The 18,611-nt window shown below is 47.2% G+C and overlaps 1 long non-coding RNA gene across 1 annotated transcript in view; it reads right to left on the bottom strand.

Moving 5' to 3' along the window:
- The window catches only part of LOC142587267 (uncharacterized), a 376,271-nt gene that overhangs the window by 337,828 nt on the left and 19,832 nt on the right, over nt 1–18,611 (bottom strand). The window lies entirely within an intron of this gene.

Below are 18,611 nucleotides of genomic sequence, written 5' to 3'. Positions count from 1 at the left end.
TATCTTGGTCCAAATTAACTGGGCCACCCGGCGAGGGTGTTGTTCTTTAGCTGCGTGTTTTTTTTTTTTTAACTGCTTTTGGCAGATATCACGATTGTAACATTTGAACTAAATTAATCGATGAGTTAGCCATCACTTATACGAGAAATCGAAATAATTAATTTAGTAACTAACAAAATTACACTAATTACATTTCAAATTATTACTTTACGGAACATATTTCTAACTACGCAGCTCGTTAGTTTGCGAGGCATATCCACTCGGATCTTATTCTGAGGATGGCACCCATTTTTAGATATGCGCCGTCAAACTTGCGAATAAAATGCGCTGTTCGACTTACTTTTTTTAAAAGCTTTTTTTTCTGTGAATTGAAGCACAAAATTAAATGGAACGTCAATGAATTTTTATCGGCCACTTCAAAAATTAATATAGCAAAACTGGTGCAGTCCTGAGAGTTCGTTACAAATGCATACGCCTTCCGAGCTCGCAGGCTGTAATTCGTAGATTGAAATACGTGCAGTAAACTAATCAATTCAAAAGTTAATTAGTGTAATAATGCTATTATTCAAATAAGCATTCTAATTTCTCGTAGAAACAATGGCCGCCTCACCGTGTAATTCAGCTCAAAGGTTAGAATTGTACTATCTGCCACATGGAAGTTTTTAAAATTTGGTGCAGCTAAAAAAAAAAAGCGCACCTGGTATGTAGGTCAAAACTGTAGTTAATATTTTAATCACGCGTTTAGCCGGAGCAATTTCAATGTCATAGATGTCCCGCGATTTCCTACTTCTGAATGAGTTAAGTATAGCACGTATTTCCGCTTCACAAGTTTGGCTCAAAGTACATGCTGAAGGGGTCTCTGTTTTGGCGTGCTTGGTCAAACTAGTTCAATGCTTGTGGAAGTTCAGACCCACGTACGCGATGGCATTGCAAAATTAGCTCCGTATCAGAACCCAGAGCCTCTCTCCTTTCACCTTATCGTTAGGGTGGATTGGCAGAATTACTGGATTCCCCTAGTGAACCGCAATTAGGTGGAATGCTTGGGTTCACGGCCAACTTCAGATTGTACGCATGTATTCAAATCCAAGTAACACGCAGAAATTATTTAGCTGGAACAACCGCTCGACCGATTTGATGAAATCTGATGCATTTGAGAAAGCTAGAATCTAGCTTCTCTAGAAAGCATAATTTTAATTTAGGACCTCTAATTTTACTTATTTAGGTTGCCGAATATCAGAATAATAGAAGCACGCAGTATACAAATCGGTAACTCTTCTACAAAAACAGATGTCACTGTCCGGTCAACTTAGTCCGTTAGATCATCCCGAGAAGACAAATGTGATGCATTCATTTCTAGCTTGCGTGAAATTCTTACCATGTTTACGAGGGTTTTACGAAAGTCCTACTCACAAATTAGCGATATATTTCAGAGTGGTGAACACGCAAAGTTTGGTCCGCTTCGGATGCCTTAGTAAGGTCAGGTTGCAAAATTGTGACATCACTTTGATTGCTGAGTCAGAGTAGTTAAATTTATCTTGCAATATTCAATAACCTTTCTAAAAATATGGCATAAACTGAAAGCCTACTTTTGCACGTCCTATATTCTAACTTTTTTTGGTACATCAAAGCGCATCAAAACAGGTCCAGTGATTGCGGAGAAAGACGATTTCTCTGCTCCCATGGACAGGAGCTGCCGCGGTAAAACTGGCACTGAAGTGGTTTCAGGGCATAACTCTTGCCGAACTCATGTCTGAAAACTACACCGTTAACCCGGGGCCACGAAAGACCACGAAAGCAACCGCAAGGAACAATAGAAGTATTCGTAGCCAATTCTGCGCAGTTAGGGCAATGCGTAGACACTAGTAATCTATCACCAGTCCAAAGGAAGTAAAGTAGCACAATACACCAAACTAGTCAGCATCACAGATGACGACATAGACCTAAGGGACCGTGTTATAAAGCACAAATTCCTCGGCCTTCCGTTTGCTTTCAAAACAAAATGTTTCTTGTCCGAAGCTGTTCATCGTGCAGCGTGTTCAACACTCGAGCTGGTTGCTCTGTGCAGTGCTTCTACCGATCTCACAGCGTCCAAGACTGATTGCGTCAAGAGGGGTCATATGCCGAAAAACTTGCGAGCGAAGTGATTACTGTAAAGGCTATCTTTAACAAAGAGAGAAAGAAAGGTGCTCCATAAGCCAGATATTTCTATATATTGGCCCATATTCTCAAAACACGTCCTCAGGTTTGAACTGCTTGTAACAGCAAGTGACAGCCAACAATGCGCCGGAGTTATCATTAGTGGAGGCGACCATCCAGTAGCAAACAGTTCTTACTAACGAAAAGCATTATGAATTTGGCCCCTGTTCTAGCTTGCTGAAGTAAAGCAGATCTCTGCAACCATAAGCGGATATATCATGTGACATACACACGCACACTTCTTTTAATCAACAATCAGCAGAATAGGCAAACTGTTACCCCCGTATTCAGAAATGCATCTTAACTTGAAGGTCATGCTTGACTTGATCTAAATGACGCCTGTTGTGAATGCGTCGAAGGAAACGGGATGAGCATCTTCGGCACGTTCACGTAAGGCGCCATTTAGATCATGTCGAGCATAAGCTTCCAAGTTAAGATGCATTTCTGAATACGGGGCTCAGTCTCTTCCATACTTGGTGTGGTGAGATACGAGTGTGATAATGGGGAATTTCAATAGCGCTGAAAAGACAGGGACAGATATAGAAACGACAAAACACAGAGCAGTGTGTTATCTGTCCCTGTCATTTTAGTGCTATTGAGGCTCCCGGTATGACAGGACAACTAGCATTAATCTATGCCATTGTTGAGTATGATAGTATTTAGGGTAGAGGTTCCACACACCTGAGACCCAAGTAAATAAACCCTAACATAAAGATACAGGCGTCAATAATGGTTTCGCCTGAGCTAGTTGTTTCATGACGAATGTATCCCAAAATTTGCAGGCGATACATAAAGGCAGCAACACGCCATGTCCAGTCTGTACATTTAGGCTGTGCCCTACTATAATCATAACGAGGAATATAACGTCAAGTATTTTTTTAGTATTGAAACCATTGCAGCTTTCAACTCAATACTCTCCCGCGACAGCATTCCAACTGAAGTTTGCATAGACAGTTGGCCGCAGTTCCCCTGTTACGAGTTTTCGGTTCTTGCAAGCAAGTGCGACTACCTAAACGTCACATCAAGTCACATCACATCATCACATCATCTGGCGCAGAAAAATATGCAAATAGTCAAAGCATAATGAAAAAACGCGCAGATTCCAGAGAGGACTTCTGGCGAGGTCTTTTAGCCTAGTAAATGTCAGCAACACAGCTGGCCCGAAGTCGTACACTGTACAAACGGGGCGTCATCGCTTCTCGAGACGCAACTGCCATCATCTAACCCACACGGACGAGGCCTACTCATCTGAGTCAAGTGACGACGAATACAATGTGCCAAATGCACCGCAAAAGATCGTGATATCACTGCCAGCAGTTGCCGTACTGATGCAACGCAGGTGGCCTCCACAGAACAGCGTCAAAAGCAGCCCGAAGTCCCTGATGCTAGAAGTGCGCTTGCCCAATAATCAGAAGCTAGCGCATCGAACCAACCTACGAAAAGGTCGGCGCGTACTGTCAGGCCACCTCAGCGGTCAAGATATAATACAGGTTCTCATCAAATAATATAGTGTGTTTTGCCTTATATGATTATTTCTCTAGCCGTGAAAAGATGTACGCGGCACGTGTGCCTCACCTACAACTGACAAGTCATCGGAGCATGCGCGGTACACTACGATCAAATATAAATGTAGCCTACGGACTAAGCCATCGTTCTTGTTCCTGTGGTCCTGCTGTCGCCTCAGTCCTTTCGCAGTTCGATGCACAAATATTTGGTTTCAAATATTTTTGTCGGCTCAACCAAAATCAGTCGCTCGAGGTCGCTAAAAGCGCGCGCAGAGAGACGCAGCCGCAGCAAAGTCGCCTATCGATCCGGGACGAGCGCCGTCTCGAAAAATTTAAGTGCACCTCGGGGGGCGAGCCTTTAGCGGTGACAGCTCTTTGCCAGGAAACGGTCCGGCGTGCTCTAGTATATACAGTATATAGGGAGATAGATCATCCTCACTTTGCAAAGAGGCATCCCGGGGTGATATATTGTGGCCTCCAGCGGGCACTCCACTATATAGCCGATGCCCTGGCAAGGCTGGAGATCGCCTTGCGTCTTGAATTCATAGGAACATAGCTCTTCTCGGTATTTTCTCTTTTTGACCCCTAAGGTATATTGCGGAACCGCTTAAACGCCGCTGGAGCGCTTCTTTATTGTTGTTGTTTTCCTCTGCCATTTCATACATTTCTACTCACTTTGCGGGGGTTCTTCGTTTGACCTGTAACGTTGAGAGGCAAAGTAGAATGCGGAGCATGCAGGAAAATGATATTATGTCGCCCAAAGGGGCGTCGTCGCAGAGACATATAACGCAGAAATGTATAGCTCAGCTCGGGGTAAAATTTGATATTGCTTGCTGGGTGTACAAAGTGCCCTAAAACTTGGATGGAACGCTCCTTCTTTCCGGAACGGTGTGCTGCTGCCTCGCGTTCGGCGGGTATTCCTTTTTACCTTACATCATGGCCTGTCGCGGTACTTATTAAAGTTGTGAGTGATTTGCTTGGATTTTTCACGGCACGTTATACCGTTTAAAGTACAGCGACGATGGCATAGTGCTCTACAAAATTTACAGCTTCGCATACACTTGTGTGCCTAAGCAAAATATAAAATGTATTTAGTTCCTGTGACACTAGCATCTACTCAAGGAACCCTGATTGCATCCAGAACAAAGAGCGCGGTTTCTAGCAGTAATTTTATACAGTGGGGTAACAGAATTTCAGGCGCAGTCCCTGAAAGTTTAAAACAAATCAGATTTAAACTGGCCCCACAATTAATGGCAACCTCCAGATTCGTACCTCAATCGTTACGACGACTAAGCCTTGCCGATTATTTACCCGGTGTCGCGGACGCTCCGCTGTTATGCCGTACGCTGTTCTAACAATGTTGCTGAAAAGCTTTTCTTCAAGCTAGCTGTGTATCACGTTATGGAAGCTGTGATGACGTCATTGCATCACTGCTACACGCTGTTTACAGCCTGCTACCCACAACTGGACAAGAAAACCAAAGACGCGCAGGGAAAGCGCAGTACGAGAGTACGCATTATAGCATTATACTTTATTAGCATTACATTATTATTATTATTATTATTAGCATTATACTTTGCTTTCATTCACAGTCACATTAATTACGGCATTGTTTCCTGGGGAAACACATATCACTGTCATATCTCGTCTATTCGGCACTTACAAAACCATGCAATATGCATTATCACTAACAGTGGGTTTTTCACGAGTGATACTCTAATACTTCGGGAAAATAACATCCTTGTAACGAACTTGTTTAAATATAATCTAATAATTATGTTTTATAAATTAATTACTAAACAGCTTTCATATCAATTCATTGATTCCAGGTACCTCATCAATAATAATAACACCAGGTTTGCACGTAGCTCCAATTTCCTACTGCCTATGGTTCATTCTAACTATGGAGAAATGACATCATCATTCGCTGCTATAGAACTGCGGAATGGTTTATCCAACATCATTAAATCTTCATTCTTTTACGCATTTAGTCATGCCCTTAAGCTTTTTTATATGTATAACTAAGTTTACGTCATTCATTACACTACATTTGCCATTTGTATGTATTGACAGTTTTTTTAGACACTATAGGCTTTTATACAGACAGTTTGTGTTTTCGTTAATTTATTTTCTCTATGTTGCATTTTCGCGATTGTGTTTGTTTCTTTTAATTAGCTTGCTCATCTTTGATGCACCTTTCCATTGTTATTACTAACTGAGGGTCCCGTTGCAGTCTTTGATTTTGGGACCCTCGTCTGTATACTGTCTTTTACCCACTTATTGTATCTAAAGAATAATAAACTGAAACTGAAACTGAAAGCCCATGATCATAACAGTGAAGTCCACCACAAATAGCACAGCGCGCCGGAGCTACGACCTGCGGAATATAACTTGAATTCTGGTCTTGGAAAAAAAGGAGAGAGAGAGAGAGAGAGAGAGAGGAGGCAGGGAGGTTAACCAGAGTGGGGGGTACGGTTTGCTACCCTGCGCTGGGGAGAGAGGGGAGGGAGAAGAAATTGATGACAAAGTAGAGATATAGAAAGAAAGGAGCATAGACATACAATCACAGTCGGTCACGGTCACGGTCGCATACTGTCACAGCACAGCACAGCACAGCACAGTAGCACTTGCAGCACTATAAACATCGGTTCAGGCTACAGTCGCTTGTCCAGTTCTGTTGGCTTTAAAAACTGCAACAGTGCCCTCGTCGCCCTCTGCTACGATGACCCCCCCCCCCCCCTGTGATGGCGGCATTCTAAAATAAGTTCCTCTGTTAAAGGTCTTCGGTCAAAGCGCGCTAGCGCGATTGCGAGCGATCGTCTCTGTAAATTAAAGCGAGGGCAGTCACAGAGAAGGTGTTGAAGAGTCTCCTCGTTACCACAGTCATCACACGAGGCACCGTCGGCCCATCCGATTCGGAAAGCAAAATTTTCTACACTTGTCTACCAAGTCACTAAAGCTGGGATGGAACGCGGTGATACAGTGCTGCGACTGCCAGTAGCTTTTTTTTTTTTTTTTTAACGCGCGTTGTTCATTGGTGATCGCCGGCTCGCTGTCAGATGTGCAACAACTGGAGACGCGGAGGCACCGTCACGCACTTCACCTTCGACTCCCCCCGTTTCGACCTCCAGAGCCCGGCCCTTCGAAAATCGCTGAGCCGACTGGACGACAAGTCTTTTACGAAGGCCGTGGATACCTCAGGCGCATTACCTTACTCATCGTGTGCCAAGAAAACTGTGCAAAAGTCGCTTACGTTGTTAATGTAAACAATCTCGAAAAGCCACTTATGTACACTTATGTGTGCTCTGATCTCCTTATTTGCTTGTAAACTTTAATTCAGTATGACCCGCGCATGGCGGACAAAATGATATTCGTCTGGTTACAATCCTAATATAGCGAAAAACCCGCGACCAGTACAGGGACATACAGAAAGGGTGACGACATGAGCGCTTCTGGCTTGTGTATATGTGTATAAACGCCATAAATGTATATGTATATAAACGTATGAACGCTGACACTTCTTGTTATTTGAATACGCTTCGCATTCTTTAGAAACTTTGCGCACTTTCCGGTATGTCCATCCGTATCTAACCAGTTTCCCTCCAACTTGGGTCACTGGGTAGTCCGTGGTCCAATGGGAAGACCATTGGGCTGCCATGCTGAGAGAACCGGGTTCAAACGCAGCCGTTGGAGCAACTTTTGTCACTGGGTAGGTACCATTGAGCATGTGCCACTGAGTAGGGGCCGCTGTTCAATGAACCTTCTTGACGCCAATTTGGGTCATGACATATGCGCCACCCTTCAAAGACAAAAAAATAATAATTTAATATGTCCCCGGTACTGCGCGGAATCACCCGCATTGTATCTGTTCAGACAATATTGTCTGAATTTATGTACGGACAGACGCGCGCCACGCGTGAACTTCGCGGCGGCGGCCCTAAATAGAGCAGCGAGTCCAGAAGAAAGCGCGAGGGCGGAGCCCGGCTCCAGTACACGCCTCACACATGAGGCGCTTCGGTGGTGGCAATACGGACTACGCGGCAATATGGCAATACGTCCCACTTGCGCTCTTATATTGTGCTTCCTGCATGAAGCATGCTTATAGTTTAAAAGCGACGGGTCGAGTTCGGAATGTCTATGTGCTTGCAGTTTTAAAGCGAGATACATCGAGTCATAATTTTATGTTAGCAGGCCAGATCCCAAGGCTGAACTTTATTTGAACAAGTGAAGTAAATGATGAAGCGAACATCCACAGACAGGCATAGAAATGATTGATCGGCCTTACGAGCAGCCGGTTGCAGTCCATCCATTTTTAAAACCACTCCAAAAGAAGTGGGGCTTGGAACGCCTGCTGAAGCTCTCTCAAACGCCGACACTCGCCCACGAGTTAGGACAAGAAGCCGTGAAGAAATACGAAGCACCCAAAGGCCATCGATATTTATTGCTTTCTTTTGCACATCGAGAGCGGCTCGCTTTGACGGGACAGAAATTTTCAGAGGGTAAACAATACAATGGGGCAAGAAAAGCAAGCACAGTCGTGCTCGAAACAAAGTTTCGTGAAGCAAGAGCGTTACGCAACGCGGCGCATTATTGGTTCGCTTACTCTAACGTCTGCCGATTCCTGCGTCAGCTTCCCCCTCAGAAAAATATGGACCAGAAAAACAGAAAGAATAAATAAATACAAAAAATCAATTTACAATAACGTCGGAATGGCAGCTTACCTTTATCTCTCTCTCTCTCTCTCTCTCTCTCTCTCTCTCTCTCTCTCTCTCTCTCTCTCTCTCTCTTTGATTTATATACAAAAGACTGCGGACCATCGGGAACTCGAGCAGTTCCTCCAATCTAAACTGTCAAAAAAGAAAAGGATAAAATGCCAGACCAAAGCAAAAGGCCTGCGCTAACAAAAATTGACCCGGTTCTCTTCACGTTTCCATGAATATCTACGTTCAGAATCATCGACCGTTCTCCCTCCACCGTTTCGCATTTCTCGCGCGGATCATTTCCAGTTTCCATTGAAGCCCCGATATTGCTGTTCACGGCTCTCGCGTGGCGCGGCGTTTAATTACCGAGCGGGGCAGCCGAAAGCCTGTGCCGCGGTGCGCACTGCTTATCGAAAGGGTAGCGGACTATTTATAAAGGAGCTCGGGCCGAAAGGAAGCAAAGACGTATAAAGGCGAGGGGAGGTTAGGAGTTTAGCCTGGGTGCAGAGGAACGGGAGACGGCAGGGGTTCATTTATTATCGGTCGAGTTCCGATTACCCATTCTTCCACGTTAATCGACACCGCGCACCTTCCGCTTTCCGCCGACTGCTGGCGCGGGCCGAAAGCTCGGTCGGCAGCAGAAAACTGCGATCATAGGAGGGTGCAGACACTTCCAACAGGGGACGCGGGAGAAAAAAAAACATCGGTGGTGATTTAGCGGTAAATGCGAGAGAAACGCGCTTGCATTAGGTCGCTCCACTATGAAGTCCCGGTTGCATAAGCTCAACCGCGTTCACCACATTTCAAAGTGTTGTTCAGGAACTCACTCGACACACGCCCTGCCCCTTCGAGGAGCAACTGATGGTGGTGCGGAGCAGACTCCCACCGGACGCACTATATATATATATATATATATATATATATATATATATATATATATATATATATATATATATATATATATATATATATGAATAAAGGGAAAATGAGACATCCACCCGTTCGTAGCAATTGCTACAAAGGAAGCCCATACGGGTTCGCCGAAAGAAAAGCCTCATAGTTCAAGAAAAATTCGTCCTGGTCCGGGACTCGAACCCGGTACCACCGCCTTTCCGGGGCAGCCGCTCTACTATCTGAGCTAACCAGGCGGCCAGCAGATAGCAGGGCAAAGTCGAATTTGTCGACAACACGCAGCAAAGGCAAGAGTTTGACGTAGTAGTTCTGCGGAAACCCGCAAGGTGGAGAGAAGTAATGAATAAAGGGAAAATGAGATCCACCCGTTCGTAGCAATTGTTACGAACGGGTGGATGTCTCATTTTCCCTTTATTCATATATATATATATATATATATATATATATATATATATATATATATATATATATATATATATATATATATATATATATATATGTGTGTGTGTGTGTGTGTGTGTGTGTGTGTGTGTGTGTGTGTGTGTGTGTGTGTGTGTGTGTGTGTGTGTGATTCCCACTCTTCACGCACATACATTTCTTCCCACTTTGGCATTCCTAATGCTAACGCATTAAAATAACTAGCAAGTTCTGTAACTACAGACGTACGATAGGGTAGAGCAGGCTAGGGGGAGGGCACAGTCGAGTAGCGTATGGTATGGTATACGTGTATGGCAGGATATGGCATGGCAAGGCATCGTATGCTTAGGGTAGAGCATGGTATGGCAGGGTGGGGTAGAATGTCATATGGCGGGTAGCATAGAGCAGGCAAGCGCAGCGCATAGTGGGGTATGTAGCCATGAGTGTAGCATGGTATGGCAGGGTGGGGTAGAATGTGATATGGCGGGTAGCATAGAGCAGGCAAGCGCAGCGCATAGTGGGGTATGTAGCCATGAGTGCGGTAGGATAGGTCAGGCTAGGGTATGATATTGTTAGCAGGGATGGGTAAGTATAGTATGGTGAGCCAGAGTATAAAAAGAGTAGGGTATGGTATAGCAGGGTGAGGAAGAATACGATAGGGTAGCGTAGAGTAGGCAAGAACAGAGTATGTAATATATGATAGGGTAGCGTAGGTACAATTTAATAACAGTGCAGCTGCTACGCAAGTACCACTACACGGAGCGAAAAATTCACGCTGTCGGTCTTGTTTTGCCAGACACCTAGCGGCCACTCTACGCATGGGCCGTAAATCACGTACTGACTATACATGGGACTCGTGAGGCACACAACAACTGCCGGTCTGTTTCCGCTCATCTTTGATGATAGCGATAACGTCTGTGGTAGGTTATTCACAACTACGCTTGCATCCACCTGGCGGCGGCCACCGGGGGCGTCGGTTTTGACATTCTCTACTCCTGGTCATGTGGTAGTGCGAGCCTACACACACACTGCGGTGCGATTCCCTTGCAAGATCACTGCGGTTGTAACAAAACCTGCGCAATGCCCTACCACAAGACACTTCCCACATATCCAAACCAGTCAAGTGCCCGAAACCGTTATCGTTGTGACTGTTGCACAGGGGGTCTCGTGGGCTGCGTTTTTGTAAGGTCTTCCTATGCGTTGCATTAGGTTGAGAGCGCTGGACAATACTGAAAGGCTGCAGAAAAGGTCGGGCGCATAATGTTTTCTCAGCTACGTATGAACTGGTGGCCTCGAAGCAATGATGTCTGCTGGGAGAAAAATGGCACAGCCCTTAGCCCCCATCCAGCTCAGTTAATTATACGCGCTACATTCCATTGAGCCCAATATACTCTAACCTTCCATTGAGCCCAATATTGACGTTGCTGCCCGAAATAATGCTGTATAAAAGTTCGAACTTATTCTTCACCAACCGCCACATCTTCATTCAAAGAAAATCATTGCTTTCTGTTCTTTCATTTTTTGTAACACGATCTAACTACTATCCGACTTGCAACTAACCTATAGCGTTCTTTACATTGATATCCCGTTCACTTGTGCGTAACCCGGTTCCTAAGTTGTTCCAGTTGTGGTAGCAAAATTGGATCTCAAGAATGCTGTAGCGAAAGGCAGTGCCGAAAACAAGGCCACCGAAAGCAAGGTTACAGAAAGAAAGAACAAAACAAACGAACGAATTGAGCGAGTGGCCTAGATATTGAACGGCAATCGGGAAAGAGAAAGAAAGCCAATTGCAATTCTGCTTCTCCTCGCCTTCATTCAGGTGACCAGACGTGGCTTGCGAATGTCGCCAGCGAGTTATTCGAGCAGAGAGGACGAGCAGCAAAAAAAAAAAAAAACGAAGCGACAGGAAATCGACATTGCGAGAAAGAAACAGAAAGAAGCATCGTCGAGGGAGCTGCTCACCCCCCCTCCCCCCCCTCCGCAGAACGGGGCTTTATTAACTACTCAGCTTCCAGAGACAGTGGTCGTCTTTCAGAGCAGCCGACTCTAGCTTAGATTGCTTCGGTGCCTTGAGACTCACGGGCTCACTGTTACGCTCTCTCTCTCTTTCTGCACCTTCCTGCCCCCCCTTCGCGCCGGTGACAGAAGTAGCGCGAGCGGCTCCCCGTTCCGGCTTCCGTACGAAACGGCGCTGTCGTCGCTGTCACCGTTCTTCCTCGAAATGGATGGGCCGCGCCAGTGAAAGCAACGACGAATTGGGCAGCCTCTATATATCTGTAGTCCCACGGATGAACTCACAAACAAACGCGGATTCCAGACCCGGTACCTCAAGTTGTACGGAACGACGAGTGACCGCTTCCTGCACCACCCCGAGTTGCACGCACCACCTGACCAGTGGCTGCAGGCGTCACAATGCGTTCCGAATCGGGTGAGGCCCGGCTTGCGCGAAGGAGCGCCTTGCTTCGCCCCCTTTCACATTGCCTGCGTCCGTGTGGATGGAACAGTTTAAAACATTCAGTACCATTCCACTGTGAAGGTGGATGACCGGCGAAGCTTTGTATAGGGATCACTATATTGGTGGAATAAAGACACATACACGTGACTTCGTGATTATACCGTTCTTTATTTTATTTTGCTACCATGGTGATCATCGCTTTATGGTCACTATGGTAGATGGCCATGGGCTGAGCGACGATGCTGCAAAGATATTTAACGAACGTCAAGTCTATGCATGACCGATGACGCGTAGCTGGCACATTGACACGTGCGTAGCTTTGAATGCCGAACCTGTCCTGCTCACGGTATTCGGGGTCCCGGCGGGCATCGTGCTTGGCGTTGGCGCTCGTCGTCGGTGGTCTCCTTCCGCCGCCGCCATGCCCACTCCCGTTTCCGTTCGCGAAGGCGATCTTTCCCGGGGGGCGCGCTTCAATGCTCTTCGTCGGACGGAAGCCGGCCACGCGACGGTCCCGGCCCGCCGACCGACGCGCGCTCGGCGTTCGCGGACCGGCCGCACACGCCGTCGCTCTTGCAGGGCACGCTGCTCGACCTCGGCAGAGAGAGAGAGAAAGAAACGTTTATTGTACGAAACAGTGTCCCGAGCGAGGACGGGGATCACCCTAAGGTGGGAAGGCTCCTTAGTCCAGGAACCCTCTGGCTTCGACTGCCCTCTTGGCCCTGGCGACGAGTTGTCGTTGGTCTTCCAGGTCCCCGAGGGTTAGCTTGGCCTCCCACGTTTCGAATAGGTCGTTTGATTCTATTGCTCGTTTTGCGTGCTTCTCTAGTTGCATTTCGCTGCCTTCCTGCCACGGGCATTCCAGGATCAAGTGTGCCAGAGTGTCGGGTACGTTGCAGAGTGCGCAGAGGTATCCGTAGAGCGTCGGGTAGAGGCGATGCATTATCATTCCGTGCGTGTACGTATTACTTTGCAGGCGTCTGAGGATCAGGCTTTCTTCTCTGTCGAGTTTAGGGTGCGGTGGAGGGTACACTCGACGCTCGAGCCTGTAATGTTGCAATATGGCCGAATAGTTGGTGGGTACGGCCTCCGTCTCTTCTGTCGCGGGTCCGAGAGCGCGTGGGGAGAGGGGAGCCCGGCTGACGTGCTCGCGGGCAGCGGCGTGGGCCGCTTCGTTCCCCTGTAGTCCCTCGTGTCCGGGTACCCACGTTACGGAGGTGTACGGGAGCGGAGTGCCTCGTCGTTTTAGTATCTTGAGTGCATCGGCCGAGATGCGGCCCCTCAAGAAGTTTCTGCAGGCGGCCTGAGAGTCAGTGAATATAACCACTGAGTCTGTGCATGTAGTGGTGGCGAGGGCGATGGCCGCTTCTTCAGCCGTTTCCGGGTTGCGTGCCTTGACGGTTGCCGATGCTAGCTCGGAGCCTTGGTAGTCTACCACGCTGAGAGCGTACGCGTTTCGATGCGGATACTTGGCCGCGTCGGTGTAGCGGGCATTCGGGTCATGCTTGAAACTTCGTTGGATGGCGTTGGCTCTAGCCTGTCTTCTACTCTTGTGATATATAGGATGCATGTTGCGCGGGACACGTGCGATGCATATGCACTCTCGAACGTCCGGTGGTATTCGCTCTTTCTTGTCCGTGTCTGCGACATACGTCTCGCTGTAGTTCAGGTGTCGCAGTACTGATCTCCCTGTGGGCGTGAGCTTGAGGCGTTCTAGCTGGCTGTTCTTGTGCGCTTCGGCGAGCTCTTGCCACGTGTTGTGGACGCCCATCTTAAGGAGACGTGATGCCTTTTTTTTTTTCATATTTCGCGGGCTTTCTTTGGAACACGGAAAAAAAGGACTACGTGGGACGTATCGCAAAGGAAACAACTCAGTCGGTGGTTTCTGAAGGTGCCCTACAAATCTTCGTGTCATACTTGGGGTCCTCAGCCAATAATTAAAAGGTTGGGAAATTAAACTTAATTAGTGAGTAATATGGAAAACAAAAAAAAAATTCTCAGTTACTATAGGCTATTGCGAATAGTATGCGTTCATTTCAATTCGCTTCCGACGCGCCGTTCATGTTAAATTCTTGGCTCAAGGTATGTGGGAAACCTTGTATAATACACCTGCACCTTTTCACGTAAAAAAATCAGTTGTAGACCAGCGCCCTACCTGCACTTTCGCCTTTCCTCTTACTTCTTTTTTTTTTGTTTCATTAAAGCACTGGAAACTCACGAAATTTCCGTATTCCAACTACCCCAGCTGTCCCCTGCGGAAGCAAGCACTCGACTTTCGCCGGGCGTTGAACTATCAACGCCCGACATGTGTGATCGTGAACTGCTAATAAACTTGAAGGATTCGCTTCACCCCACATAATGCTTTCATTTATAAAACAAGTTAACATAGTGGGGACTCCGACAACGCATTTTTTGGCAACATTTCAAATAAAGAAGTTAATAATGCACTACTGCGGCAGACCCGAGCTTAACGTCCGCCGTGCCTGAATTTATGCGAGCCGCTATACAGCGCGCTCGGCCGAGCTGGCCTCGGCGGAGCCCCATTCATCAACTTCAAAAGCCGGCTCGAACGTCGTTATCTGTTCCGCGTGCGGCTTACCAGCGAACTAGGGCGCGGCAACCACGCGTCGCGACTCAAAGCTCGTCGTAAGCCGTGCCCCTCGATCGCATGCACACGTTGTGACGGAGAAGGCGTGGCTTGGCGCTTCGAGTGAGAGGTGGCGGCCAGGCGCTTTGCTCATAATCCGATCTGCTTACGACTGAATGAGTCTTGGCCGCCTCCGCGGCGGATGGGTAAAATCGATCCCAATGCGCGTAATAAATTGCGTGCGAGACCACTGGGTGACGCCACCGTCGCTTTAAAAGCTGAGTTTAGTTAGTTAGTTAGTTAGTTAGTTAGTTAGTTAGTTAGTTAGTTAGTTAGTTAGTTAGTTAGTTAGTTAGTTAGTTAGTTAGTTAGTTAGTTAGTTAGTTAGTTAGTTAGTTAGTTAGTTTATGGCGCAACAGCCATGCCTCGCTATAACGCGACAATTCAGGGGCTGTACTTAGTAGATATTTGAGTAAAGTATTGTTTATATTCTGTGTAAAACAATAATATCCTTCACAAAATTAATTAGGTTCTCTATTTGCATTGTTGTTCCTTCTCCTAAAGAGATGAGTAGGAAAATAGGGAATGCGGTATTTGTAAAATATGCTGAAGACCTTTTCTTTCGGCTTTTATAAAAAAGGACAGGGTATCTTAAAAACGGATCACGGTTCGAACCGCTCCGATAGCTTCACAGACGGGTCGAGAAGGGAGTAGTAATACGGGAAAGGCAGGGAAGTTAAAGGGTGGGCACTGACACGGATGTCTTCGAAGTTGCGCGGACTATCACGCGCTTAACTCCCACGGAGGAGGAATGCACTTTGTAAGTATGAAGGTTGAGAAACACTTGTGAGACCTTTTAATTTGATAACAAATTTCGTTCCAGAATGCGAGACCTGGCGTCAGCGACGTTATTGCGACTTCATGACGCAGAGCACAATTTGTTGACATCTGGTAGGAATAAGGCCGCAGGTATGATGATTTTGCTCACTTTAAAGAAAAAAGAAGCAAAGAAAGAAAAAGACAGCTCGGCAAGTTTATTGTGGCTGCGCTTACGTGCGGCAGCCGCTGAGACCGCGGGAACGAAGCGAGTCAGCGTATCATCAAGCTTTCAGTCCTGTACTCCTCCCATCCAAAGGAAATAAAGTTGATTGATTTACTGACTGATTGATCACATGACGAGACTCATAGCGCACCAAAGTACGTGGTGCACACGGGCGCCGCGTTTCTGCGCCCTCGTCCTGTCGCGCGCGATAAGCCTCGTGACGCGCGATACGCTGCGTCACTGAACCTGTCATGGCGGCATGACGCACCCCCCTCTCGGGCAATGAAATGGAAGTCGGTTCGTGGGAACAGGCATTCTTGCAAATCATTTAGGACGCTCGAATGATTGCTACAGGACTATTTATTTTCATTACTCTCGTGACAGTACTCGTTTAACCAGGCTGAGCTTGTTCGCTACTCTATACATTGGGGAAATGGAGAGAAGGGACGAAAATATTGAACGGAGGAAAATACACGCACGTGCTCAAAGGTTCATCGTTGAGTCAGTGCATCTCTAAGTTAGTGCATGAGCTCGTGCATTGTAATAAACATCTAAGAGCGCTACTGCTGGTTTGCGAATCACGGATGCCCCATGCCACGGTCCCAGAATTTCCTCTGACTACAAAGGATACGTCGTATAACTGCCTCAAAATGGTGCGAAGGTCGTTTATAATCAGCATGCGAACTGATTCTTAACACTATTTATTTCGGTTACCTAAGGCGAGGTTTTACGCGGCCATTTATCCCTAAAATTTCCGTCTCGTGTTAGCATTGCAACCACTATGGCTTGTGTTCATTTGTTTTTACTTAGTTACATGTTTACACCTTATAGCATGTCTTCCTTTGTGTACCTAATATGAGAGGTACCATTACAGTGATTTCAATTTGAGACCACTTCCTGTATATAGTTTGTAAGATGTACTGTTTGGATGTGCATACTCAATGAACTTCACTTCGCATGGAGAGTGGCCGCTGGACCTTCGTCGCGCTCATCGCGGCCCTCGACGCGTCTTAAAATAGGTGCGCACTACAACTTCAAGAACGTATTATAAGGCGCACTTGACATACGCATTTGCATACCGCACAAGGCTTCCCTACACAGCGACGACCAGGCATGCAACTCCGTGGCCTTGAGAGCGCGTCGCCATGCGCACGTCTTTTGTTCTCCTTCCGTCCAACACTTCCACGCTGCAGGCCTCCCACAAACAACGCGCAACAACAAAAGGATGCATTCGTTTCCGCGAGCTTTTAAGCGCGTAACGAACGACACCGCCGTCCACTGGTGGCATAATCTTCTCACCGCTGGGAGCGAAGTCCTTGGCTCTCCAATCGTAAGTGCGTTTCGCTGTTTTCCCATCGCGTTCCGGCGGGTCGTAACGCTTCGCGCTCTTGGTCACAGCGCGCCGAAATCAATACAAACGAGTTCGGCGACTCAACACTTTCCGTGTCCAAGCTGAAAATACGGGCAGCAACCGCAGCGGTGGCGCGCGTCGACCATCATCCCGATCGCATCTCTTATACGGTCCCTGGAGGACGCAGTAAATAAGCGAAGCTGCGGGCGGCAGCTAGAAGTCGCCATGCGGTGCGAGATCGCATACTGCGCATACCAGTGCTAGTGGTCTTGGCACTCTCCGTTCGATCCCGCCAGTGGAGTGGGTTGTAATGGTCCACAGGCATAGCGCACGCAGGAACGGGTACACACACGAAGACGTGAAACGACGCACGCGGCGCTAGTTTCAAGAGGCTTTGTTTTTTTCGGTAATGTTGCGCTGAAGAAGTGGCACTAGCGTTTCGCAGCAGCTGCGCGCATTGGTGCCGGCCCCCTTCTCTCTCTCTCTAGAGAGAACGTCCCTTGCGCACGGCGACTCCACCTTGATTCAAGATAAAGGATGGCAACGCCACCACTAGGCAAAAGCGGTCGCGGCACCTCATTGAAGGCAACTCTTGTGAGCGCGTTCTTTACTATAGAGGTGCGGCGCTGTGCTCAACACGGTGGAGCGGAGGAAGAGCTTTTGTGTGCACGACGTTTGTTTCCTGCGAGAATATATTTCCATCACGTTTTCTTAGCTATTAATTGATGTGGACATCATGGAAGATAATGGCTATCAAAAATGCTACTGGAAGAAGGCACGGGGTAATAATGGCTAAGTACTCTCAAGAAAGCGTACTTACAGTATTCGTATTCAGTATTATTCATATACGTATTCAGTATTATTCGTTCAGTATTACATTATTCGTACACACAGTATTCGCCAGCTATCAGGCCCTATGCTGGCAATGACAGCTGGCAACATTATAGACCGACACTGGTCTTCGGTTGGCAACTCGCTGGCTGCTACGTTAGCAGGAGAATCGCCTAATGTTGGCGTTATCACTGGGTCAGCACTAGATTGGGTTGCACACCGCCAAAATGCCAACGTGGACCAGTGTTGGTAACGATTTCTGCCGTGTTGGATCTGGAGGACAATCCCAATTGCTGTCCCCCCAGATTTTTGAACCTTGCCGTTGGGTGCGGGAGTTGGCCGAGGTTGAGGAGGACTTTGAGATGAAAACTGGAGGTTTATTTACATTATTTACAGTGAGAGGACGAAGAAATTAACAGTCATAAAGTCATTACGGGCGGCCAGCAACTCGGACGCTGCGAACCGCGGCAAGAAGCTCGAAAGAGATGAATGAAGGAATGCTTTCTTGCTGCTCCCGGTCCCTGGCTTTTAAGCCCTTCGGTGTCTCGAAGTCACGTCACGTTCGGCCAATCGGCGAGCCCGCTCAGGTGTCGTCTTTCTCGGCCAATGGTAGGCGCC

Source organism: Dermacentor variabilis, chromosome 7 (genome assembly GCF_050947875.1).
Source record: "Dermacentor variabilis isolate Ectoservices chromosome 7, ASM5094787v1, whole genome shotgun sequence".
NCBI classification, from domain to species: domain Eukaryota; kingdom Metazoa; phylum Arthropoda; class Arachnida; order Ixodida; family Ixodidae; genus Dermacentor; species Dermacentor variabilis.
This window is presented reverse-complemented; position numbering and strand designations above follow the sequence as displayed.